The sequence below is a fragment of the Malania oleifera genome, chromosome 2 (assembly GCF_029873635.1).
Source record: "Malania oleifera isolate guangnan ecotype guangnan chromosome 2, ASM2987363v1, whole genome shotgun sequence".
Classification (NCBI taxonomy): Eukaryota; Viridiplantae; Streptophyta; class Magnoliopsida; order Santalales; family Ximeniaceae; genus Malania; species Malania oleifera.
Genome location: NC_080418.1, coordinates 143,619,571 through 143,642,258, shown reverse-complemented (window position 1 = coordinate 143,642,258; position 22,688 = coordinate 143,619,571). Strand labels below are relative to the sequence as shown.

Sequence of the window (22,688 nt, the reverse complement as noted above, 5' to 3'; positions counted from 1 at the left end):
AGAGTTGCTTGATCAAAAAGCCCTTGAAGCCATCAGAATGACGTTGTCGAAATCTGTGGCGTTCAATATCAAGCATATAACATCTACCAAGTCTCTGATGGATGCGCTCTCTAAAATGTACGAGCAGCTTTCAGCCGCAAATAAGGTACATCTCATGAAAAGACTATTTACGATGAGCATGTCTGTAGGTGAAAGTTTCAGCAAGCATTTGAATAACTTCAATGAGTTGTCTGATTAGTTTGCCTCAATCGGGATAACATTTGATAATGAGATTCAAGCCCTACTGATTCTCAGTCAGTTACCTGAAAGTTGGAATGGTGTCGTTACTACCATCAGTAGCTCAGCAGGAAAATCAAAGCTTGTATATGATGAGGTCGTCAGCATGATTTTGACGGAGGAAATAAGAATGCAGTCAAACCATGACTCCACTTTGAGTTTAGCCTTGAACATGGAGAGTCGAGGCAGAGGAAACAGGCATGGAGGATCAAACAACCGTGGCAGATCTAGGACCAGGAGGTCTAAATCCATAAATTCCAAAGGTACGCAGGACACAGGTTCCCAGAGCACAAAAGTTATTGAGTGCTGGAACTGTGGAAAGACTGGTCATTACAAGAACCAGTGCTGAAGTCAGAAGAAAGAATACGAGACGAGGGCAAAGACAGAAGCAAATATTGCTTCCGAAAATGATGAGATGTTCATCTTCTCTTTGGAGAGCAAGCAAGAGTCTTAGGTCTTAGACTCCGGAGCCTCATTTCATGTCACATGCTGCAAAGATTGCCTAAAGGAGTACACACCAGGTAATTTTGGTAAGGTGTACCTTGACAACGATCAACCTTGCGACGTAACCGGCAAGGGAGTTGTAAAGATCAAAATGAATGGGTCAATATGGAAACCGAGAGATGTCAGGTATATTCCAAACCTAAGAAAGAATTTGATCTCAGTCGGTCAATTGACAAATGAAGGCTATAACACATCTTTCATGAGTGATGAATGGAAGATTTCGAAGGGTGCATTGACAATTGCTCGAGGTAAGAAAAGTGGTACTCTTTATGTAACTCCTGATACATGTATGTCTATTACAGTTGCTATAGGAAATGATGATAGCAACTTATGGCATCAACGACTCAGACACTTGAGTGAGAAGGGACTCAAGGTAATGCACTAAAATGGTAAGTTGAGTGATTTATAGTCAGTGCAGATTGACACATGTGAAGATTGCATATTTTGGAAATAGAAAAGAGTCGGTTTCCAGACAAATATTAGTATCTCGAAGAAAGAGAGACTTGAGCTAGTCCATTCAGATGTATGGGGACCAACAACCATTTCGTCTACAGGAGGAAAGCATTACTTCGTCACATTTATCGATAATCATTCACGGAAGGTATGGGTTTACTTCCTAAAGTATAAATCTGATATTTTTTATGCTTTTAGAATTTGGAAAGCGATGGTAGAAAACGAAACTGGTTTGAAAATCAAAAAGCTGAGAACAGATAACGGTGGAGAGTATGTTGACACTGAGGTCAAGAAATTTTTCTATGAACATGGTATCAGAATGGAAAGAACTGTGTCAGATACGCCTCAACACAATGGCGTAGCAGAGCAGATGAATAGAACGTTGACTGAGAAAGTCAGAAGCATACATATGCAGTCAGGCCTGCCAAAGATGTTTTGGGCAGAAGCAGTCAACACAGTAGCTTATTTGATTAATAGAAGTCCTTCAGTACCATTGGACTACAGTCTACCTGAAGAAGTTTGGAGTAACAAAGAGGTAAGACTTTCACATTTGAAAGTTTTTGGTTGTGTTGTATATGTACATGATCATGTCAGGAATAAGCTAGATCTGAAATCCCGGAAATGCACTTTCATCGGTTATGGTGGAGATAAATTTGGATATCGCATTTGGGATGATGAAAAAAAAAAGGTGATCAGAAGCAAAGATGTGATTTTTGATGAAAAGATGATGTACAAGGATAGACACACAACCGAGTTTACAGAATCTGAAACAACCTTTGTAGATGTGGATAATGTTTTAGAAGGTGTAAGGACACGTCAGCAGAACACAGAGAATCCTCAGTAGACTACTGAGATTCCTCAGGCAGAGGAACATGTAGAGCAGATTGTTGCACCACCACCTCCTACTCTAGCACCAGAGCTTAGGAGATCTTCTCGGCAGCACGTACCAAATAGGAGGTATATGAATCATTTACTTCTTACAGATCGAGGAGAACCTAAATGCTATGTTGAAGCATGTCTGGCAAGAGATGCGAGCAAGTGGGAGCTTACAATGAAAGACGAGATGAAGTCTCTTAACTCCAACAAAACATAGGAACTATCTAAGTTACCCAATGGTAAGAAGGCTCTTCACAACAAATGGGTTTATAGAATCAAAGAGGAGCATGATGGCTCCAGGAGGTACAAGACTCAGTTGGTAGTTAAAGGCTTCGAGCAGAAGGAAGGAATTGACTATATCATCATTTTTGCACCAGTTGTGAAACTGAAAACCATTAGATCTGTTTTGAGTACTGTTGCCTTAGAGGGTTTACATCTTGAACAGTTAGACGTGAAGACAACATTTCTTCACAATGATCTTGATGAGGAAATCTATATGCAACATCCAGAAGGTTTCTCAGAAAAAGGCAAAGAGAATCTTGTATGCAAATTGACAAAGAGTTTGTATGATCTCAAACAAGCTCCTAGACAATGGTACAAGAAATTCGACAGCTATATGCAGAGGAACAACTTTTAGAAATGCAATGCCGACCAATTCTGCTACTTCAAAAGGTATCGTGCTAGTTATATTATTCTACTGTTATTTGTCGATGATATGCTAGTTGCAGGATCAGATATAGAAGAGATCAGGAAATTGAAGAAGCAACTATTAGAGGAATTTAATATGAAAGACTTGGGTCCTGCAAAATAGATTCTTGGGATGTGGATCTTTAGAGATAAGCAACAAGGCACGTTGCAGTTATCTCAGTTAGAGTACATCAGCCGTGTTATACAGAGGTTCAACATGAGCAGCGCCAAGGTTGTAAATACACCATTGGAAAGTCATTTCCGACTCTCAAAGAATTAGTCTCCCCAAACAGATGAAGAGAAAGACTTCATGACTAAGGTTCCGTATGCCTCAGCCGTTGGAAGTCTAATATATGTTATGGTTGGTACTAGACTAGATATTGGCCAAGCAGCGGGATCTTTCAACAGGTATATGTCAAATCCAGGGAAGACACACTGGGAAGCAGTAAAGTGGATTTTGAGATATCTTTGTGGCACTATTGATAAGTGTCTATGTTTCGGAAAAAGTGATCTGAAAATCGGAGGATTCATAGATGCTGATTTTGCAGGTGAGATTGATCATCGCAAAAGCACCACCGGGTATATATTCACTGTTGGCACAACAGCTGTTAGTTGGATATCACAGATACAGAAGATTGTTGTTTTATCCACTACATAAGCTGAGTATGTAGCAGTAACAGAAGCTAGTAAAGAGATGATTTGGCTTCAGGGTTTGTTAACGGAGCTTGGATTAAAGCAAGATAGGAATGTTTTGTACAGTGACAGTCAGAGTGCAATACATCTAGCAAAGAACTCGGTATTTCATTCCAGAACTAAGCATATTGGATTGCGTTACCACTTTGTCAGATCTCTGATAGAGGACGGTGTGTTGATACTTGAAAAAATCCAAGGTAGTAGAAATCCGGCAGATATGTTTACTAAGGTAGTGACTACAAAGAAACTGAAGTTGTGTTCAACTTCAGTTGGTTTTCATGCCTAAAGACATATTTTGAGCACATCATTTATTCATGATACTAATTGTCTCTGTCTCTAAGTGGGAGATTGTTATAGATGGAGCCAGGAGACACAGCTAGAGATGCGTTGCAAGTTAGGAGCTGAGTCAGAAACGCGGTGCATTTATCCACCATTTACCTCTTCGTTGTAACTTCCATTCACGATTGATTTTATTTTAATTGTGAGTTAAATTCCAAGCCCTATAAATAGAGGGTTGTGGAAGTTGTAATATATAGTGCATATAGAGTGAGAAGCTCAGAAAGAGCAAGGAGGAAGAGAGGGAGAGAGAGAGAGAGAGAGAGAGAGAGAGAGAGAGAGAGAATTGTAATTTTTCTGGTGATAGTGAATATTTGGTGTGTGTTCCGTGGACGTAAGTCGTTATTGACCGAATCACGTTAAATCTTTGGTGTTACTTTCATCTGGATGCTCACAGGTTCCCAACATTTTATACTTATCACTCATCGAGGGTTAGATTTTAACCCTAACACGATGATAAAGGCACATTGCTATGCCTATAAGTGTTCTTCTATTTTGTCTTTTGAAATTAAAAAGGTAGTTCACGATTATGGTAAATAATTTAATGTGAATGATGATTTAATATAATTGGTCGAATAAAATTAGAATAATATGATATAAAAAAATGAATAAAAAACATATAAATATCAAATAATAAATTTATTTTTATGTACCAGACGTGTTTTTATTGTTAATAAAAATTTGAGAAATTATTAGTAAGAATGAGTGTTTTAAGAACTGTTCAAAATGAATTTGAATTATAGAACTAATTTTTTTCTCTTCTTCATATCAAATGTGCATTTTTATTATCTCTAACATGATATTAGAGTTGTTAAAATGATGTATAAGGTATAATCAGCTTGGAAAGAGAAAAGGTTTCGTGCGACAAGTAGTTCTTAGATTATAATATTTTGAAGTAATACATTTGTTTGATCATTGCAATAATTTAATTTGTGTCCTAGAGACATCTATGTAAACGTTTCAACTTGCAATCTAATACAAAACACACTCGGTGAGAATGATAAAAGAGAAACTAATGTATTTATCTATTAGAAAAATTAGTTTCGAGGACACATTCCTCAAGGAAATATATTTAGGAACGCTTTTGTTAGGAGTGGCAAAACGGGTTAACGGGCCGAGCTTGAGAGGGCCGTATACGGGTCAGATTAAACAGATTTGGATTCAAGTTGACATGTTTATTAACAGGTGACTACTATGTAAGCTCAAATCCAGCCGTTTAATAAACGAGTGAAACTTGGAAGATGGCGTGCCGCATGCCGGTGCTACACTGCTGTTAGGGCAACCTTCCACGTAATGAATATAAATTATATATATGTATATAGGCAAATAAACGGGTCACTCGATAGGTGACCTAACCCGAACCCGCCTAACCTGTTTAATAAACGGGCCGAGTCCGAATTAACCTGTTTATAAACGAGTCTACTTGTATTAACCCAAACCTAATTTAAACAGGTCACAGGTTGCTTGTCGAGTTTTGACCCGTTTTGCTACCTCTAATTTTTTGTTCATGTGAAATTTGGAAGTGCTAATTGTCAAATGTGGCATTAGAACTTGAATCATATTAGTAAGGAATGTTGTTGGGCCTAAGTGTCAACTATGTCTAAGTATATTTCCTAAATTTTTTTTTTTGTTTTCATGTGGATCCTTCTAGCATGTGGGCTTAGTGGGCTACTTTCATGTCTTGGGCCACCGATTCTAAAAACGAACAGGGCTTTGCGGCAGCACCATGTAGATTCTTTCTTTGCCCAATTAAAGAGCCAAGAACAGAACTGCGTGGGCCCAAAACCCATCTCATGTCAGACATAGCGTACGCGTACCCGGCCCATAACATTGGGACGAAAAACGAAAATAGAAGCCGTCGCCTGAGAGATTCGAACTCTCGCGGGGAAACCCCATGTACTTAGCAGGCACACGCCTTAACCACTCGGCCAAAGCGACTGTTGATTGCTCAAGTCTCGCCCCCCCTTGCTTTGTTTAATTGTTACTTACAAATTACCAATTCATCACTTGATTTTCTGCACTTTCCATTTCAGTTTTATTTCGGACAATTATGTACATAAACCGAGAAAAAAATTAAATTCTGTTATAAAATGATGCAGAAATTAATAATAAAATAAATAGAGATGAGCAGAAAAAAAAAGGAAGACGAGATCGAATTTTACGGGATTCAACTATACCTATTCCACGGGCAGACGGGACAGGTCCACGTGGGGACATAATTAGTATAGACATATACGGTAGGTTCATAGGAATATGAATTAGTGAGATATATGTGGCAGGTTCATGATTGATTTGGGGGACATCCACCTATATTTCATAATACTCCCCCTTGGATGTCACCCATATATTAACTCATTACACTAAGATCTTTAAGATGCTTCATTCCGATGATATGAACCAATTTCTTGAATGTTATAGTTGGCAAATCTTTGGTGAACAAATCTGTTAGATTATCTCTTGATCGAATCTGCTGAACATTTATATCATCATTCTTCTGGAATTCATGTTTATAGAAGAATTTTGGAGAAATATGTTTCGTTACGTCACCCTTCTAGCTTCATAGGTAGGTAACCAGTATTTCAGAATGATTGGAGGATATTGTTGTAATCGTCTGCTTTATTCTCAAATAGCATTGAATGTAGTTAATTTCATTCTAGTGTCTTCGAGTAGGAGCAGAGTTATATCTTACTAGTAGATTTACACCAAATGCAATGTCGGGTCTTGTACACTTTAAGAGATACATCAAAGAGTCGACAACACTTAAATATGGTACTTCAGGATCAAGTAATTCCTCCTTCTCATCATAAGGCTTAAATATGGTACTTCAGGACCAAGTAATTCATCCCCCTTATCATGAGGTCGAAATTGATTTTTCTTAACATAATCGTACCATCATTGAAGATTCCAAAGGATGAATTTTATCCATATAAAATTGTCTCAATACCTTTTCGATATATTTACATTGATGAACAAAAATTCCGCCATTTTCATGTTCAATCTGGCGTCAAGACAATATTTTGTCTTTCCTAAATCTTTCATCTCAAATTCTGCCATTAAATAATTAACAGCTTTAGTGAGCTTTTCAGGAGTCCCAACCAAATTCAAATTATTAACATAAATAGCAAATATAGCAAATCTAGATTCTGATAAAAATACATTGACAAATTGGATCATTTATGAATCCTTTTTTCACAAGATACTCAATCGATTGTACCACAAGTGTCTAGATTGCTTTAATTCATATAAGGAACGTTGGAGTTTAACTCTATATAAATTTCTGGATTTTTCTTCAAGCAATTCAAATCCTTCAGGGATTTTTCATATAAATTTCACTATCCAACAAATCCATGATGTTACTACGTCCATTTGATGCTTGCTCAGTCATTCAGCGACTACTAGCCTAATTAAGAATCTAAAAGTGATTATATCCATTACGGGAGAATATGTCTCCTCATAATCAATTCTAAGTTTTGCGAGAAAGCTTGGGCCACAAGTCTTACTTTATATCAATTAATTTCATTATTTTTCATTTCACTTGCGCACAAATACTCATTTGTATCCAACGGGCTGGACATCTTCTATTGTCTAGACTACAGGGTCAAAAACTTCTCTTTTTTATAGAGAGTTTAATTCTGATGTAATAGCCTCTTTTCATTTTGGCCAATCACTTCTATATCAACATTCATTAATAGATTTAGGTTCGGGATCTTCATTACTTCAGCTAATGTTATCATTATTTATGGTAATGTCATCATTACATCTGGTAATGTCATCATTACTTTGGTAATGTCAGTATCTACTACATGTGCAAATGTGTTGTTGACAACAACTTTATTTTTATCCCACATTTCTCCTATGTAATGAATTAAGATCTCATTATTATTTTCAAGTACTTGTCCCTTTTCAAGGGATGTTTTTTCATGAGTTTTCTCTTCAGGAGATTCCTCTTCAAGAGGTTCCTCTTCAAGAGGTTCCTCTTTAAGAGGTTCCTCTTTAAGAGGTTCTATAATAAGGATTTCATTTTCAGGAGAAATGAGTTTGTGAATATCGAATGAATTATCCACCTCTATAACCTCTTTTGGAGTATTTACAGAGTTCAATTTTCTCGTTCTAGGAGTTTTATCTTATGTACCAACAAGCCTTCCATGTTTAATTTGCGGATTAGGTATATTAGTCGATTGTTGTCATTCAGGGACATCAATACGTGTTGGAATATTTGCAATAGGTATATGAAATTTTAGTATAGCATTGGTATCTGTAAAAGAATCTGGTAATTGATTTGCAATCCCTTGCAAATGTATAATCTGTTGAACTTCAAGTTCACTATGATTTGTGTGAGAATCTAAATGAGATAAACTCATAGCATTTCACATTATTTCATGTTGTGCTTCATGCACTGATTTTTCTCCCCCTAATGTAGGGAATACTGTTTCATTAAAATGATAATTAATTTCCCTTGAGAACATGTAGTACACATGAAATCAGTTGATAAAAGAATCTTGTTCTTTTAGTGGATGACCATGTTAATTTTTTAATAATTCTTCGCACCATTACATCTCTAGGATGTATAAGATAATCATGTCAAAGTATAAATAACTTTGGGTCATTGCACTTCTAGTGCAAGACATTATATGATTCTACTGCTTGAATTTTTGTATAATACAATCCAGAATATAAAATTGACTATTTTTCTAAAATTTGTTTCTTCCAAAAACAATAGAAGTAATATAAAGAATTTTTTTTACTGCCTCTATTTGTATTTTCAATGTGATATCCATTTAATCTTAAATCTTTAAAGCTTAACAGATTTCTTTTGGATCTTCTGGAATATAAAACTTCATTGATTTGTTACAAAGTACCATTGGGTAACTTTATATTAGCTCTTCTAGAGCCTTCAATCAAATTTGTAGAAAAAGATATTGTACTGACATTTATTGAAAATATATTCAAGTAATGAAAATATTTCCTAACTTGAATAATTATGTGTTATATCACTACTAGCTAAATAAACTTTTCTATAGACATTTTAGAATCAATCAAAGCAATGATAAATCCAAAACATAATATTGCTTCCTTTGCATCATTGTTTGATTTGCAAGAAAATCAGTAAAATTTATTTCTACTTCTTTACTATTTTCCTTTTCATTTATAGATGCTTGGTATAGATCTACCAAGTGCCTAGGTATACGATAGGTATGCGACCAATGACCTTTTATTCTACATTTGTAACATTCATTTTTATGATACGTATCATTGATTATCCCGCTTTTGGGGGTCATCCCTCTTCTGGGGGTTATCCCTCTTTTGGGGGATCATATTCTCATATCTCGATGCCAGTGATTATTTCAATCACGGTCGTAACCATGCCCACAACCATACCTTTGTCCTCGTCCTCAACCACAAAATGTGTTCATATTCACTTCAAGGAATAAGGTTGAACCAGTTGGACGAGTTTGGTAATATTTTATCAAAAGTTCGGGATTTTGCTCAACAAGAAGACATGACATGAATTCAGAAAATTTATTAAATTTTCACTCCCTATATTGCTACTGCAGGAGCATATTAGTGGGATGGAAAGTAGTAAAAGTTTTTTCTAGCATGTCTTCATCAGTAATATTTTCACCACATAATATTAGCTTCGAGCTAATTTTATGTAGAGCTGAATTATATTTACTAATTGTTTTAAAATCTTACAACTTCATGTGTGGCCATTCATATTGAGCTTTTGGTAAAATTTGATAGTCAAATTTATCCTTTAAATTTTTTTCGTAGGATAAGCGGATCTATGACAGTGAGGTATTCAGTCTTTAATTCTTCCTCTATAAATACAATGATAATAACAATGATAATAAAAATATATGAGAGAGAAAGCAATTAGAGAGAGACAACATTTATGAGAGAGAAAGATGAATTATTAATTAGATGGGGAATTGAATATAAAATAGAAGAGGCAACTACGTCTAAACCCATGCATGATTATATATATAATAATATATAATATTTCCTTAATAACCCACTCATTCCATGCACCTTCTACGCATCATATATACATGTGTAAGGAAGATCATTTCTTTTGCACAATCCTGTAGGGATGCGGTATTTCCATCTAAAATAGTATTTATCAATTTCATTGCATTTAAATGGTTTTCAATAACAAGAATCCATGATAAATAATTATTGTCCTTGATGTCAAGGGAAACAAATTCAATTTTGCTTATGTTCGACATGTGAATAAATTAATAATAATAAGGCAATCTGTAAAAATAGAATGTAAAAGCTGAAATAAAAGTGAAATACTAATATAATATTAATTCTACCATTTCGGGTTACTTTAATATGTTTTTTCAGGAACATTATTTTATTTTCCTCCATTTGTACTCATCGGGAGTATGATTCCAATTTGTAATTGTAGTAACCCAGGAAAAAATTTTAAAATTAATTATTATTAAAGTGAATTAATTAAATTAGGTTATATGAAGATTAAATATATATATGCCTAAATGTATAAGGAATATATATATATATATATATATATATGTATATAATATAATATAATATTATTATAATATATAATAAAGTGAAAAAAAAAAAGAGATGAAAAGCATGAGGAAGCTGAGAAGCTTTCTGAATTCAACCAAATTGAATTACAGAGGCTCTCTGCGCACACCCCTCACTTTCTCTCTCTCTTCTCACCTCCACACTCTCTCTCTCTCTCTTGCCTCATTTTTTCGACAAATATTCAGCAAATTGAAAAGTCGAAAATACTATTGGGTTCCATTCTCCGCCACTAACATTTCTACATAAGTGAATTTGTTGTAAGAGCGACGTAAGCATGTCCCTTGTGGTAAGGTAAATTCTTACTCTTATCTCAATTTTTCTTAAATTCTAAGTCAAATGGCCGATCGGACATCACCACGAGCATCTAGGGATAATTCTTTACAAGTCTAGCGGAGCAAATTTCTCATGGGATCGTCGTAGGCATAGCCCCAAAATTAGGATAAGGGGGTTATTTAGAATTTAATTGTTATTTAATTAATGTAGATTTAGAAATGTTAAAATATTGGGCATTCTGGGGTTGAACTGAGTAAGTAGAGTTTTTGGAATACAGGGCTCGGGTGAGTGCCGTGGGTATAATTTCGGGGTCCCTATTGGCGTAGTTTTTGGAAATCAGGTAGAGGGAATAAATTATAGTAGTTATTTTGGAATACTGAATGAATTATTTTGTGAAAATGGAATATGATGAGTTACCTAAAAAATTAGTATATTGTGAGTATTAGATAAAAGTTGTGTGGCATATGATGTATATTGAAAATGTGAAATATTGAAGGGTAATTTCTGAGAAAATAATGAAATGGGAATTATTGATATGTTAATGGATAATGATAAAATGTGGAATTTATATATGAATAGAAATGATTTCTATGAAAATGAGAATGTGTGAATTACTGATATGGGTATTTTGAGAAATATTGAAACATGTGAATTATGATATATGCTAGTATGTAATTGAAATGAAGATATGTTTTATTGAGAAACACTGAAACGAGGATATATATATTAAAGAATATTTTCTAAAAAATGATGAAATATGCAGTATAGAAATGTTTTACTGGGAAATGTTGAATAATGTGAAATGAGATAAATATGTATTATTATAAAATGAATTTTGAAATGTGAATATTAAAGATGGGAATATTGCAATGTAAATTTTGCAATATAAATATTGAAATGTGGAAATTGAAATATGAACATTGCAAAGTGCGAAAGCTGCAATGGGATCATTGAAATATGATTGATTAAATGTCAATACTGCATAATGATTGCGGGTATGTGGTAATGATAATCTCAACGGATGGTTATGGAAACCCTAATGATGGGTTGTGATATTGAGCACGTACCGTTGCTAGTGAGGTGTTAGTGCAACCACATGGTCTTGTGGAGAGTGTGGTGTGGGCAGTCGATTGAACCGTTTAGTAGAGTTGTTATGCCCCCTAAGTCCGGATTCGGGCTATAGGCCAGCCAGTTGTACTATAGATGCATGGATGGATTTTCATTTTGATCTAACCGGGTAGGCCAACCGCGGTTAGATCAATACAGCCTTTGGGCCGCACAACCCTATTCATGGGGGGAAGCATGATGTGGAAAAGAGATCCTCAGGGTAGCCATGAGTTACAGACGTGATGCTGGTACTAAATACCAAGGATACTCATGTGCTGGATAGTGAAATTGAAAAATGGATATGTGTGAGTTAATAACATAAATAATTGAAGGGAAGTAAAACTCTCCGTCTGAGGGCTTACTGAGTAAGGTGAGTGCCCTGATAGGTATCGGATGTAGCCATACCTGGCTGCATAATATATTAGGGCAGAGGAAAGCTACTTGTATGGGCGGGTAATCTTCCCTATTCTCGGGAACTTCACTTGTAAACTTGGGTTGCGTGTGAATGATTTTGAAAATGGAATTAAAAGCTTATAAAAGCTTGTGTTTTATATCTATATGATTATAAGCGTATATCAGTTATTTTCTAAGATAATATGATAATTTAAAAGAGTGTATTATGATATGATGAAACTCATATTGCCACACACTGTAAATAATTTATTCTGTCTTACTAAGATGTGTCTCACCCAAATATCTATTTATTTCAGGAAGTTGTGACAGAGTAGATAATAGAGCTCTGGGATAGTGGGGAGCTGGTACCCTGATATAAAGGGTGAGTACTTTGAACCAAGGATGTGTGTGTTTTCCTAGGATGTTTTATTTTTGGGGAATGTGTTAAACATATATGTAGATATGGATGATTTAGTACTCTGGGTAATTGTATTCTGGATGGTAGGTACATTATGTCTTCCGCTGTTAGGTTAATATAAATAAAATATTTGTTTACCTGGTACCCAATGCGAGTCGGGTCATGTGAGTGGTATCAAAGTTGTTGACGTGGCCGACATGTGATAATTAATATGTTTTATTTATATTAAAAAAATGGTTTGAAAATCGAGGCGTCACAGCAATATTAAATTGGTTAATAATTTACCACCTTTTTCGGAGGTTAAATATATTACCTCATCTAAAGGATAAACATTTCACCTCTTTAGGAGGTCGAATTTAATATCCTTTCGGGAGGTTAAAAATATACCCTCTTCAGGAGGTCTAACTCTTCGGGAGATTAAATATATAGACAAGAAATTTAAATATATTGCCTCTTCAAGAGGACTATCTCTTCAAGAGATTTAAATATATTACCTCTTCAAGAGGACTATCTTTTTAGGAGATTTAAATATATTGCCTTTTCAGGAGGACAATCTTACCATCTCTTCTGGAGATTGATACTCTTTAAACATTAAAATACATATTCTCTTCTAGAGAATAGTATATTCTTGTAGAGTAAAACTTACAAGAAATAAATAAATTAAATAAGAATTAAAGAAATAACTCAGTTGGTTAGAGTCTCATGCTAATAACGTGTTATAAAATGATGCAGAAATTAATAATAAAATAAATAGAGATTAGCAGAAAAATAAATAAAATGAAACTAAATTTTACGTGTTCAACTATGCCTACTTCACGGGTGGATGGGATCAAAAACTTCACCATCACGGGTGGAATTACAAGACGATTTAGAATCGGCCTTGTACTAAATATTGAAACCAGTCTTGTACAAGATATCTCTCTTCTATTTATCTACTCCACTTTTCTTCCTTACACTAGCTATTTGGGAGGAGGTAGTTATAGTCTTCACACGCTAACTAATGCTAACTTTATTAGTGCAAATATATTGGGCCGGTTCACATGGGAACATAATTAGTGCAAACATATGGACAAGTTCATAGGGACATGAATTAGTAATTGATCGAAGTGGGTAGCTCCAATAGACCCATAGATTATGGAACAAATAGGGTGGGTAGGCCCAACCGCCACACTACACGTATAGACACGAACCCCCTTGTTACCGTACGTGCGACTCTCACCGCATACGGCTCCCGACCATTTACTTTTTTGGGATGAACTTGCAAAGACTCGACCCTCTTAATTGTAGAAAGCCGAACCCAGAAAATAAAGGAAATAAATGAGAAAATAAGTAAGGAAATTTTTAAAGGGCAAGCAATAGGATTCGTCGACGAACTCCCTGTTTTCGTCGACAAAGCCCCTTCTGCAATTTGTCAACGAAGTCGTGCATATCAAACACAATTAAACTGATTGGTAATACTCTCCCCTAAATCTCTATTGGGAAATCCCAAATCACCCTACTACATACGACTACTGACCCTAACGGTGTAGCCACTACTAATTTAGCATCTAATAGTTATGCCTCTAACCCACATAATTTAACAAATTCTCGGGAAATAAAGGAATGCGTCGCTCTTGAATCAAATAGTACCACAGCTTTATTTAAAAGCATATAAATATTACCTGTCACCACATCTTATGTGTTCTCTGCGTCACCAAGAGTTAGAGAATACACCCTTGCCTAGGTAGTACTCCTCTGATATCTGTAACGTGATACCTGAGCACCTCCCCAATATGGCTATTGTGGGGGTGCATTGCTCCCCGGTATGCCACAATCATGCGACATATGCCCTAGTCTACCACACCAGTAGCAAACACCTAATCCCCACATACACTTCCCTAAATGCTGCTTGCTACAAGTAGGACAAGTAGAGGAAGATGAGGTTCCCGGAATTGTACCACCGCCAATCTCTCGCTGCTGGCCTCCGCTACCACCATATTTCTTCCAAGTACCCTGCCTTGCACCTGAATAAGATCTGGAAGATGTTGGCCTCTTCTTTAAAATTTACACCTCTGAATCCCTCTGCAAACTCTCCTCTGCCATAGTGGCCTTATCCACCAGCGTAGCAAAATCCTGAATTTGCAGTATCGCCGTCTATTTCTAGATCTCCTTCTTTAGGCCCCTCTCAAACTTCCAAGCTTTCCTTGCCTCATCTGATACCATAAACGGAGCAAAACGCTATAACTCCATGAATTCGGCGACGTACTGCTAAACTGTCAACTGCCCCTGAGTCAGAATCATGAACTCCTTCATCTTTGTATTCCTAATGGAGGCCGAAAAGTACCGCTCAAAGAATAGCTCCTTGAAGTGGCTCCACGTCGTCGCCACCGACACCAATCTCTGTGTCTCAAGAAGCTTTAATGATTCCCACCATCTCTCAGCTTCCCCAGTCAACTTAAAAGTTGCGTAAAGCACTTTATGCTCATCCATGCAACGTATAACAGCCAAGATCTTCTCGATCTCCCAAATCCAATTCTATGCTCAGATAGGGTATGTACTCCCCGCGAAAGTAGGTGGCTTCAGTCGGGTAAACTAATCAATAGAACCTCCTAACTCAGTCGTGGGACTGTCCTGCTCCCTGAAGTCTGCACAACTTCATCCATAAGTTGCTGAGCGAAGTCCCGCAATACCACTATGGAGTCACTGCCAGCCTCATGGCCAGCCCCTCACTACTACTACCTCCAGCGTTGGCAGTATTGTCCTTGGACTCCATCCTGAAGAGACAATTAAGAAAATTGTTTAGAATCTTGGTACCTTACATATTTGCTACAACTACAATACTATAAGACTCATTTTAATAAACCAATGTCCTTAATGACCACGTACTCTGTCAACCTAATACCCTCATTCTAGCTTGAACTCCGCCCCTCCACTTGGAAACAAAATTGTCAATGGATTGCTGTGATTTTCTGAACCCATCGACTGATCCAAAAAAATACAGATTACGAAGCAAAACTCAAAAGTTCTATCATACTCACTCCTATCCTTATCCTACTCTGACACCTATACTCTGGTAAGATCTCTTAAACTCAACTAAATAAGTCTACAAGACCTAACAACCTGGTTAGCTCTGATACTAACTGTGGCACCCCAACCCTCTAAGTGGGCCCGGAGTGCCACTAAACATACATAACATACATCTCTCTGATACCATATATATACAACAAGCCCAAATAGGGGGAAAATGGTTGTTCCATACTGATTTGAATAAATATGCACAACGAAAATACATACATTATCTAATACTTACTAGAGTTCGTAACTATTCCCATAAACATCCATATATACATAAAATGTAATCTGCTATTACAATCCCCAAAAGAGACAGACACCGTCTAAAATCTCACTAGTTCTGACAAGGACTGTCTACTATCTAACTTTACCCAGCAACACGCTAGGCTCGATCCTTCGGAGGACCTGAAACAACATTTGTATGCGGGTGAGACACCTATCAGTAAGATGGATTATATTATTATCAGTGTGTGGCTAGCATGAGACTTCATGCGTACATATTCTACTAACATTAATCATTTAACTGACATTTTAAAATTGTACTGGAATGTATATCTAAAAAATACATACTTTCATACAAACATACTGCTGGCTCAATATAGCCCTCTCTATAGTAAATATGCTCATATATGCCTAGAAGATACAACCTGGTCTATAGAACTAGCATCGTCGCGCGCGTTCACATACTCTACTCTGACATGCTTCCTCCCATGACGGGCTGTGCGGCCTGAAGGCGGGACCTAGCATATAGCCTGCCGACTATAGCTAAGTCAATCTCTGAAGTAGTACGATGGTGCCTACTCTCTCTATGCCCGAACGCTACCTGAAGGCTGAGCTATCCGGAATTACTATATCAAATGGGACCCCTGTAACACCCCGACCCCGAGGGGCCTGGGATATTAACTTTTTGCTACTAATTTACAGCGGAAGCAAATAAACTCAATTTTATTCAAACCAGAGCGCTAATTATTCATGTTACAATCACTTATTTCAAAGAAGAAAATTACACAAACGTAAATATCTGAAATCATACTATATTTCTAATTAATCTTTATTTTTCTAATCCCCACCCGCATGCTTGCTAAGCCTGATTTCCGACATGTCCTTCAGAGTTATCTGAAATAAAATATGATTGGGGTGAGACGACGCTCAGTAAGTAAATAAGATTATTATTAGTGTGTGGCCAAAATGAGCTTTTAAAGAATTTCGTAAAATAATATTTAATACTATAACTTCAAGACTGCTTTTAGAATAAACATAAATTTAAAAAATTTCTGCATAAAACTTTTGTCATCAATTTCAACAGTAAATTTTTACAATCATATACTATAACTGCTAAATTAAACTTTTAACTTTAAAACTGTAAAAATATTTAATGATAAACATACATATACTTTTCCTTATACGTTTTCCTTAGATCGTCATTTAAGTACCAAAATGATCCTTTTCACGTAAACTTACACTTTTCCTTCAAATCATCAGTAACTTTGTACACGTAATTAAATATGTATAAACATATATTATAAAAACCACCCTTAGGCCTGTTTGCCGTAAGTCATGTTTACCCCCATGACTGGGTTGTGCGGTCCGAAGACTGGACTTAGCTGGCTGGCCGACCAAACTAAATCAACGTACGTAAACTTTAAGTGAGATTTTCCTTATTAAGTCCTGGTCCGGAACCAGGTGTGCACTCAGGAGAAATCCACTAACATAAATAACCACTCTGTAAACAGTGTGGGTGCACTCTGATCCGTATAAACTTTAAGCTGCGGTACCGAGCATCTGTAACTTTGAACTTTCGTTGCCATAAGGGGTTTGAAAATCATCTTATTATCATTTATGCAATTTAAAATAATATCGTGAAAATCTCATCTTTACTCATATTTACATAAAAAATGTAACGTAGAAATAAACTCATGCCACACAATTTTTGTGTTAAAAATATATATAATTTTATTTTTGAATAGAAAGAAATGCTGAAAATTTACCCGAGGGGATTGGAACATTTCTTAACCCAAAAATAGATGCAAGTATATTAAAGATAGAACTGGTATAATTAAATATGCGTGAAAATAAACTCATGAAAATTTTGTGGAACTAATTGACATAATTAAAATTTACGTACAAAATAAACTCGGGTATGAATTTAAAAGAAACTAACATAATCAAAATTTACTTACCTTCTTCTTTTACCGTGTGCTACGAACACAATATCTATCTTTAAGATATGAGATCGGAAAGAGTGGGTGAGTGAGAACTTACTCAAAATTCTCACTCCACCACAAATTCTTTCACTCACTAATCCTTCTCTTCCTTAGAAAATTGTTGTGAAAAATGAAGGTTGAGAGCTCCCTATTTATAGGAAAATTTTGGGGAAGAAATGGAATTTATAAAAATGTGGGGAGATGGGTGAAATTATAATTTTTTTAAAATTAAAGAATGGGCAAGGGATGGGCAAGTTATGGGTTGAGTATGGGATGGGGATGGAGGCCATGTGGGAGTGCTTGCCACCATTCCCATTAAATAAATTTTTAATTAATCACTTACCTAATTAATTAATCAATTAGTTAATTAATTATTATTATTTTTTTTCTAATCATTATTATCATTATTATTATCATTGTTATTAATTTTAAACTACTTTTAGTATTTATTTATTTTATTATTTATTTTTTGAATAAGAATTAAATTTGAATTTTGAAAACTCATGTGGGCCCCACATGGTCTTGTGGGCCCCACACAACTTCGAGACCCGAATGGATCCTACGTAACTCGAATAACTCTTATACGATTTTATGCATCCTACATAGCTTTGAGACTTGTGAAAACCTCCATACGGCTTCGGGACTCATGTGGGCCCCACACAGTCTTGTGGGCCCCGCATAGGATACCTATATTATTATTATTTTATCATATATTTCTACAAATTATATCAGTTAAAACATTATTTTATGTACTTATTTACGTATATAAACAGTGTCTTGTGGCTCCGGGACTCATGTGGACCCCACATAGTCTTGTGGGCCCCACATATGATACCTATATTATTATTATCTTATTATGTATTTCTACAAATTATGTCTGTCAAAACACTATTTTATGTATATATACTTATTTACGTGTACAAATAGTGTCTATCCTGTTTATCCTATGAAATTCCATTTTGATCAGGCCGACCTCCAGGGAGCGACTGAGCCGCAATGGTCTCTGAGCACTCGCTAAGACAAGGTCTTTCTTAGGCATCAAACATGGAATCAAGGATCCTACAGAAAAACACTTCTGTATTGATATTAACTTAATGACTATTTTTATTATTTTATTATTATTGTACTTTAATCATATATATATATATTTTTGGGTCATCACAACCCCGGAATTACTTCATTGGGGAGTACTTTACCCAAGTCACCAATCGCCTTTCCGTATCCACACTCTAACTAAGATGTGTGGTTGCACCTCTCTCCACATTATGGCCCTGGTACCGTGCTCATAACATATCACTGCTACACACAGGGCTCTAAAAGCATATATAGCAATTTACATAATAATAAAACTAAAACATAATTCATTTCATAAAACTATATACAACATAATTTGTATGTATCTTTGTAAAATATCTGTCAGATACTGCCATGGTAAAAATCGGCACATCATAAACTCGGCTTTTAGCCGTTATATCTCATATCTTGGCATATAACCATTGTAATGACCCGAAGAATAATAATATTTAAATAATAAAGAGGGAGGGAAATGGAAACAGAAATAGAAGGAGGCAGCAGACTTCGTCGACGAACGTGCATCGCATTTTGAGAGTAATAACTGAGGAATTTAATCAAGGACTCGTCGACGAATACAAGGGATTCGTCGATGAGGATAACATAGGGTCTCGTCGACGAGGATTTGTTTTGTTGACGAGAAAATACCGAGAGGATATTTGGGCGACTCTGAATTTCGTCGACGAAGGGTAGGGTTCGTCGACGAATTGTCTATTGACCTCGTCGTCGAGGTGACGTGGCTTGCCAATGAGGGCCAGTGTATAAAAAGGCCTAACTTCATTTTTTTGGCAGAATTTTGATGCTCAACCCTCTCTCTCTCTCCTCCCTATGGTTCCTCCATCTTCTCTCTTCGATTTCGGCCCCATTAGTTATCGGATCGACGATCTGAGGCCACCACGACGCTCCTAAGGTAGTTCTCTCCAAATCTACCGGAGCGGATCATTGGTGGAAGCAAGTTGAAATTCATCCTTGAGTTGAGGTAAGGTTTTTTATTCAAAATTTGGTATTTCCACAGTTGAAGGAAATGATGTACTCGAATAAATACTGAAGTTTAGTTCTGGGAATTATCATTTTCAGGGTACTACTCAGGGTTTCCTACGGGTGTAAGACCAGTATTATAAAGGGGCTTTTCAGTTGTCAGGTAAGGAGATAAATTAAAACAGCTATATTTCATTGAAATTGCTAATGTTTAATAGTAGAATAATTTTCAGAAAGCATGTGATTATATATGAGTATGATTGAGAAAATGTAAGTTTGGGAAAATACTACAATTGTACATGAAATGTGATTTCAGAACGGAATATATGGTTTCATTCAATTCGTGGGGCGTGAATATTGCTTTATCTATATATATATATATATATATATATATATATATATATATATATATATTATACCATGTTAAGTTAGATTTACAAAATAAAGCATGTTTACAAATGTTTTCAGGAATAACATGATAAACATAGTAAATTATGACTTCAGAATATATGATATGTTCGGCGCAAGGCCGTAATTAATGGTCGGTGCAAGGCCGCAATTACTCATTTTATTCGACGCAAGGCCGCATTTATTCATGTTTTCGGTGTGAGGCCATAATTATTATGTTAATGTAGGATTTAAAAAATGCTATTATTTGATTTACGATAAACAGTATATGTTTATGTACTATATGTTATAAGAACCCAGATGTTAGTTTAGTTTAATTTCAGGAGCACGATATCGTAACTTATAGATCATATATCTATGATCAAATTGGCGCTAACCACCCCACGAGGGGGTGGGAGATGGATAGTCAATGTGGCTTTCAGTGTAGAGTTGTAGACGTCCACCTGTCAGTCCAGACCAGGGTGTGGCGAGCTCATCGTACTTACAGACATTTTTTACTCGGCAATGGTCGATCAGCGACTATCGGGTCCCCCCTTCGGGCTGCACAACCCATCATGGGGGGTAATACATGACATCAGCTAGCTATACATCTTGGGTAGTTTTCAGTATTATAGATTATATCAGATAATACATTATTAGTACGATTACTTGGAAGTATGGAATTATATGTTTATCTAACCATATTACGATTTATGTTTTATGGTATGTGAAATGTACAGTATATGTATTACAACATTAAATATTCATGTTGCCACACAGTTAATTTTAATTTATCTACCCTTACTGAGAGGTGTCTCACCCTAAGTTTAAATTATTTCAGAAAACCCGGAGAGACCGACGGGTCAGGGCCGCCGCTGAGTGAGTTGAGCTTCTCTGCTAGAAGGGTAAGTTCTGATCTAGGATCGGGAGATTTTTGTTGTAAGATCCTAGGTTTATTTTGATGTTTTGGAGATTTTATATAAATACAGTATCATTGAGAATATAGTAGACTCTAGTATTATGTAATTTATGATTGATGAATGTGATTTACATTTACTGCTGCCTAGGTTCCGCTCTAAACGCTGGAGTAGATCCTACAGAGATACCACTTGTTCGGGGTGATTTTTTTAATAATTATGTTTTATTATATGAATATTGAAGCAGGTCGTTATAGCCATCATATCTCATATCTCGACATATAGTCATTACATTTCAGTATTATACAAAACCTATTCATTTAATGCCAATTAAAAACTATACTCATGCCACACAATTTTTCATCTAGGAACTCATAAATAAATCATCTGCTTGAGAACATAAATACTGTTGCTAAACTGGGGTATGAATATCTCCAGGTCGTTATTTTACTAAATATAGATATATAGCTAAATACGGGAAAAATGGAGCTAATCAACCCTACCGTCTTTGGTTGGTTTTAAAACAAGTCTATGATTTGAAATAACAATTTCCAACCAGTGAAAATGTTCAGAAAGACCAATACTATACTTTAAAAATATCATATTTGAATTTAAAAGGTTGGTTTTGAACATAAAGTTGGTTAACCGAACCCTAGGCCTAGAAACCCTTGAAAAAGTCGTAACTATATATATATATAAACCATTTTAACATTCCATTCGGTTAGAATTCATAAACATAGTTGACATAATATAATCATCCCCTTACCTATTTCCTAAAAAATGACCCGAGACGCTCGAAAACCGAACCCTTGCTTTTTCCCGAGATCAAGAATCCACTCTACTAGACTTGTAGATATTCGCTCTCTGATCCTCGTGGTAACTTTCGATCGTCAAAACGAACAACAATCAGTGAAAGATCGACGAGAGAAAAAGTGTGGGTGTTGGTTAGAGAGAGAGAGAGAGAGAGATTTTAATTTTTTAATGAAGAAGCAATTGAAAATCTATTTATAGAACCCTTGACCCAATCAAATTCATCAACGAAATGACACCTCATCGACGAACTATAGAAGGTCGTTCGTCGATGAAAGAAGGGCTTCGTTGACAAACCTATTTTCGGTCATTCTAGATCTCTTCGTCGACGATGCTTTGAATTTCGGTGACGAACCATAGAAGGGTCTTCGTTGACTAACACATGGGATTCGTTGACAAAGCCTGCTGAAATCCCCTTTTTCCTTTTCTTATTTAATTTCCTTATTTTCCTGGTTCGGGTCTCTACATAGGATATATGATATGGTATTTTGAGTAAAAATGAACGGTAGAAAGTTTGGTTTGACGTTATAAATGGGATATATTGTATACTGAAATTGTGTGGCAGATGAATGATACTTTGAGGTTATGGCATAACCAAGTTTGTGAATGTTTGCAAAAAACTAGAACTATTTGTGAAAAATGCAGGGATTTAATATAGCAGCTGCGAGCCGAGTTGTATATGACGGTCGCGAAGGC

At 35.9% G+C, this 22,688-nt stretch overlaps 1 non-coding gene across 1 annotated transcript; it reads right to left on the bottom strand.

Annotated features, from left to right (window-relative positions):
• Window positions 1-5,681: 5,681 nt before the first annotated feature.
• On the bottom strand, window positions 5,682-5,763 carry TRNAS-GCU (transfer RNA serine (anticodon GCU)). Its single transcript has one exon. It is a non-coding gene; the product is annotated as a tRNA-Ser (tRNA).
• Window positions 5,764-22,688: the final 16,925 nt, after the last annotated feature.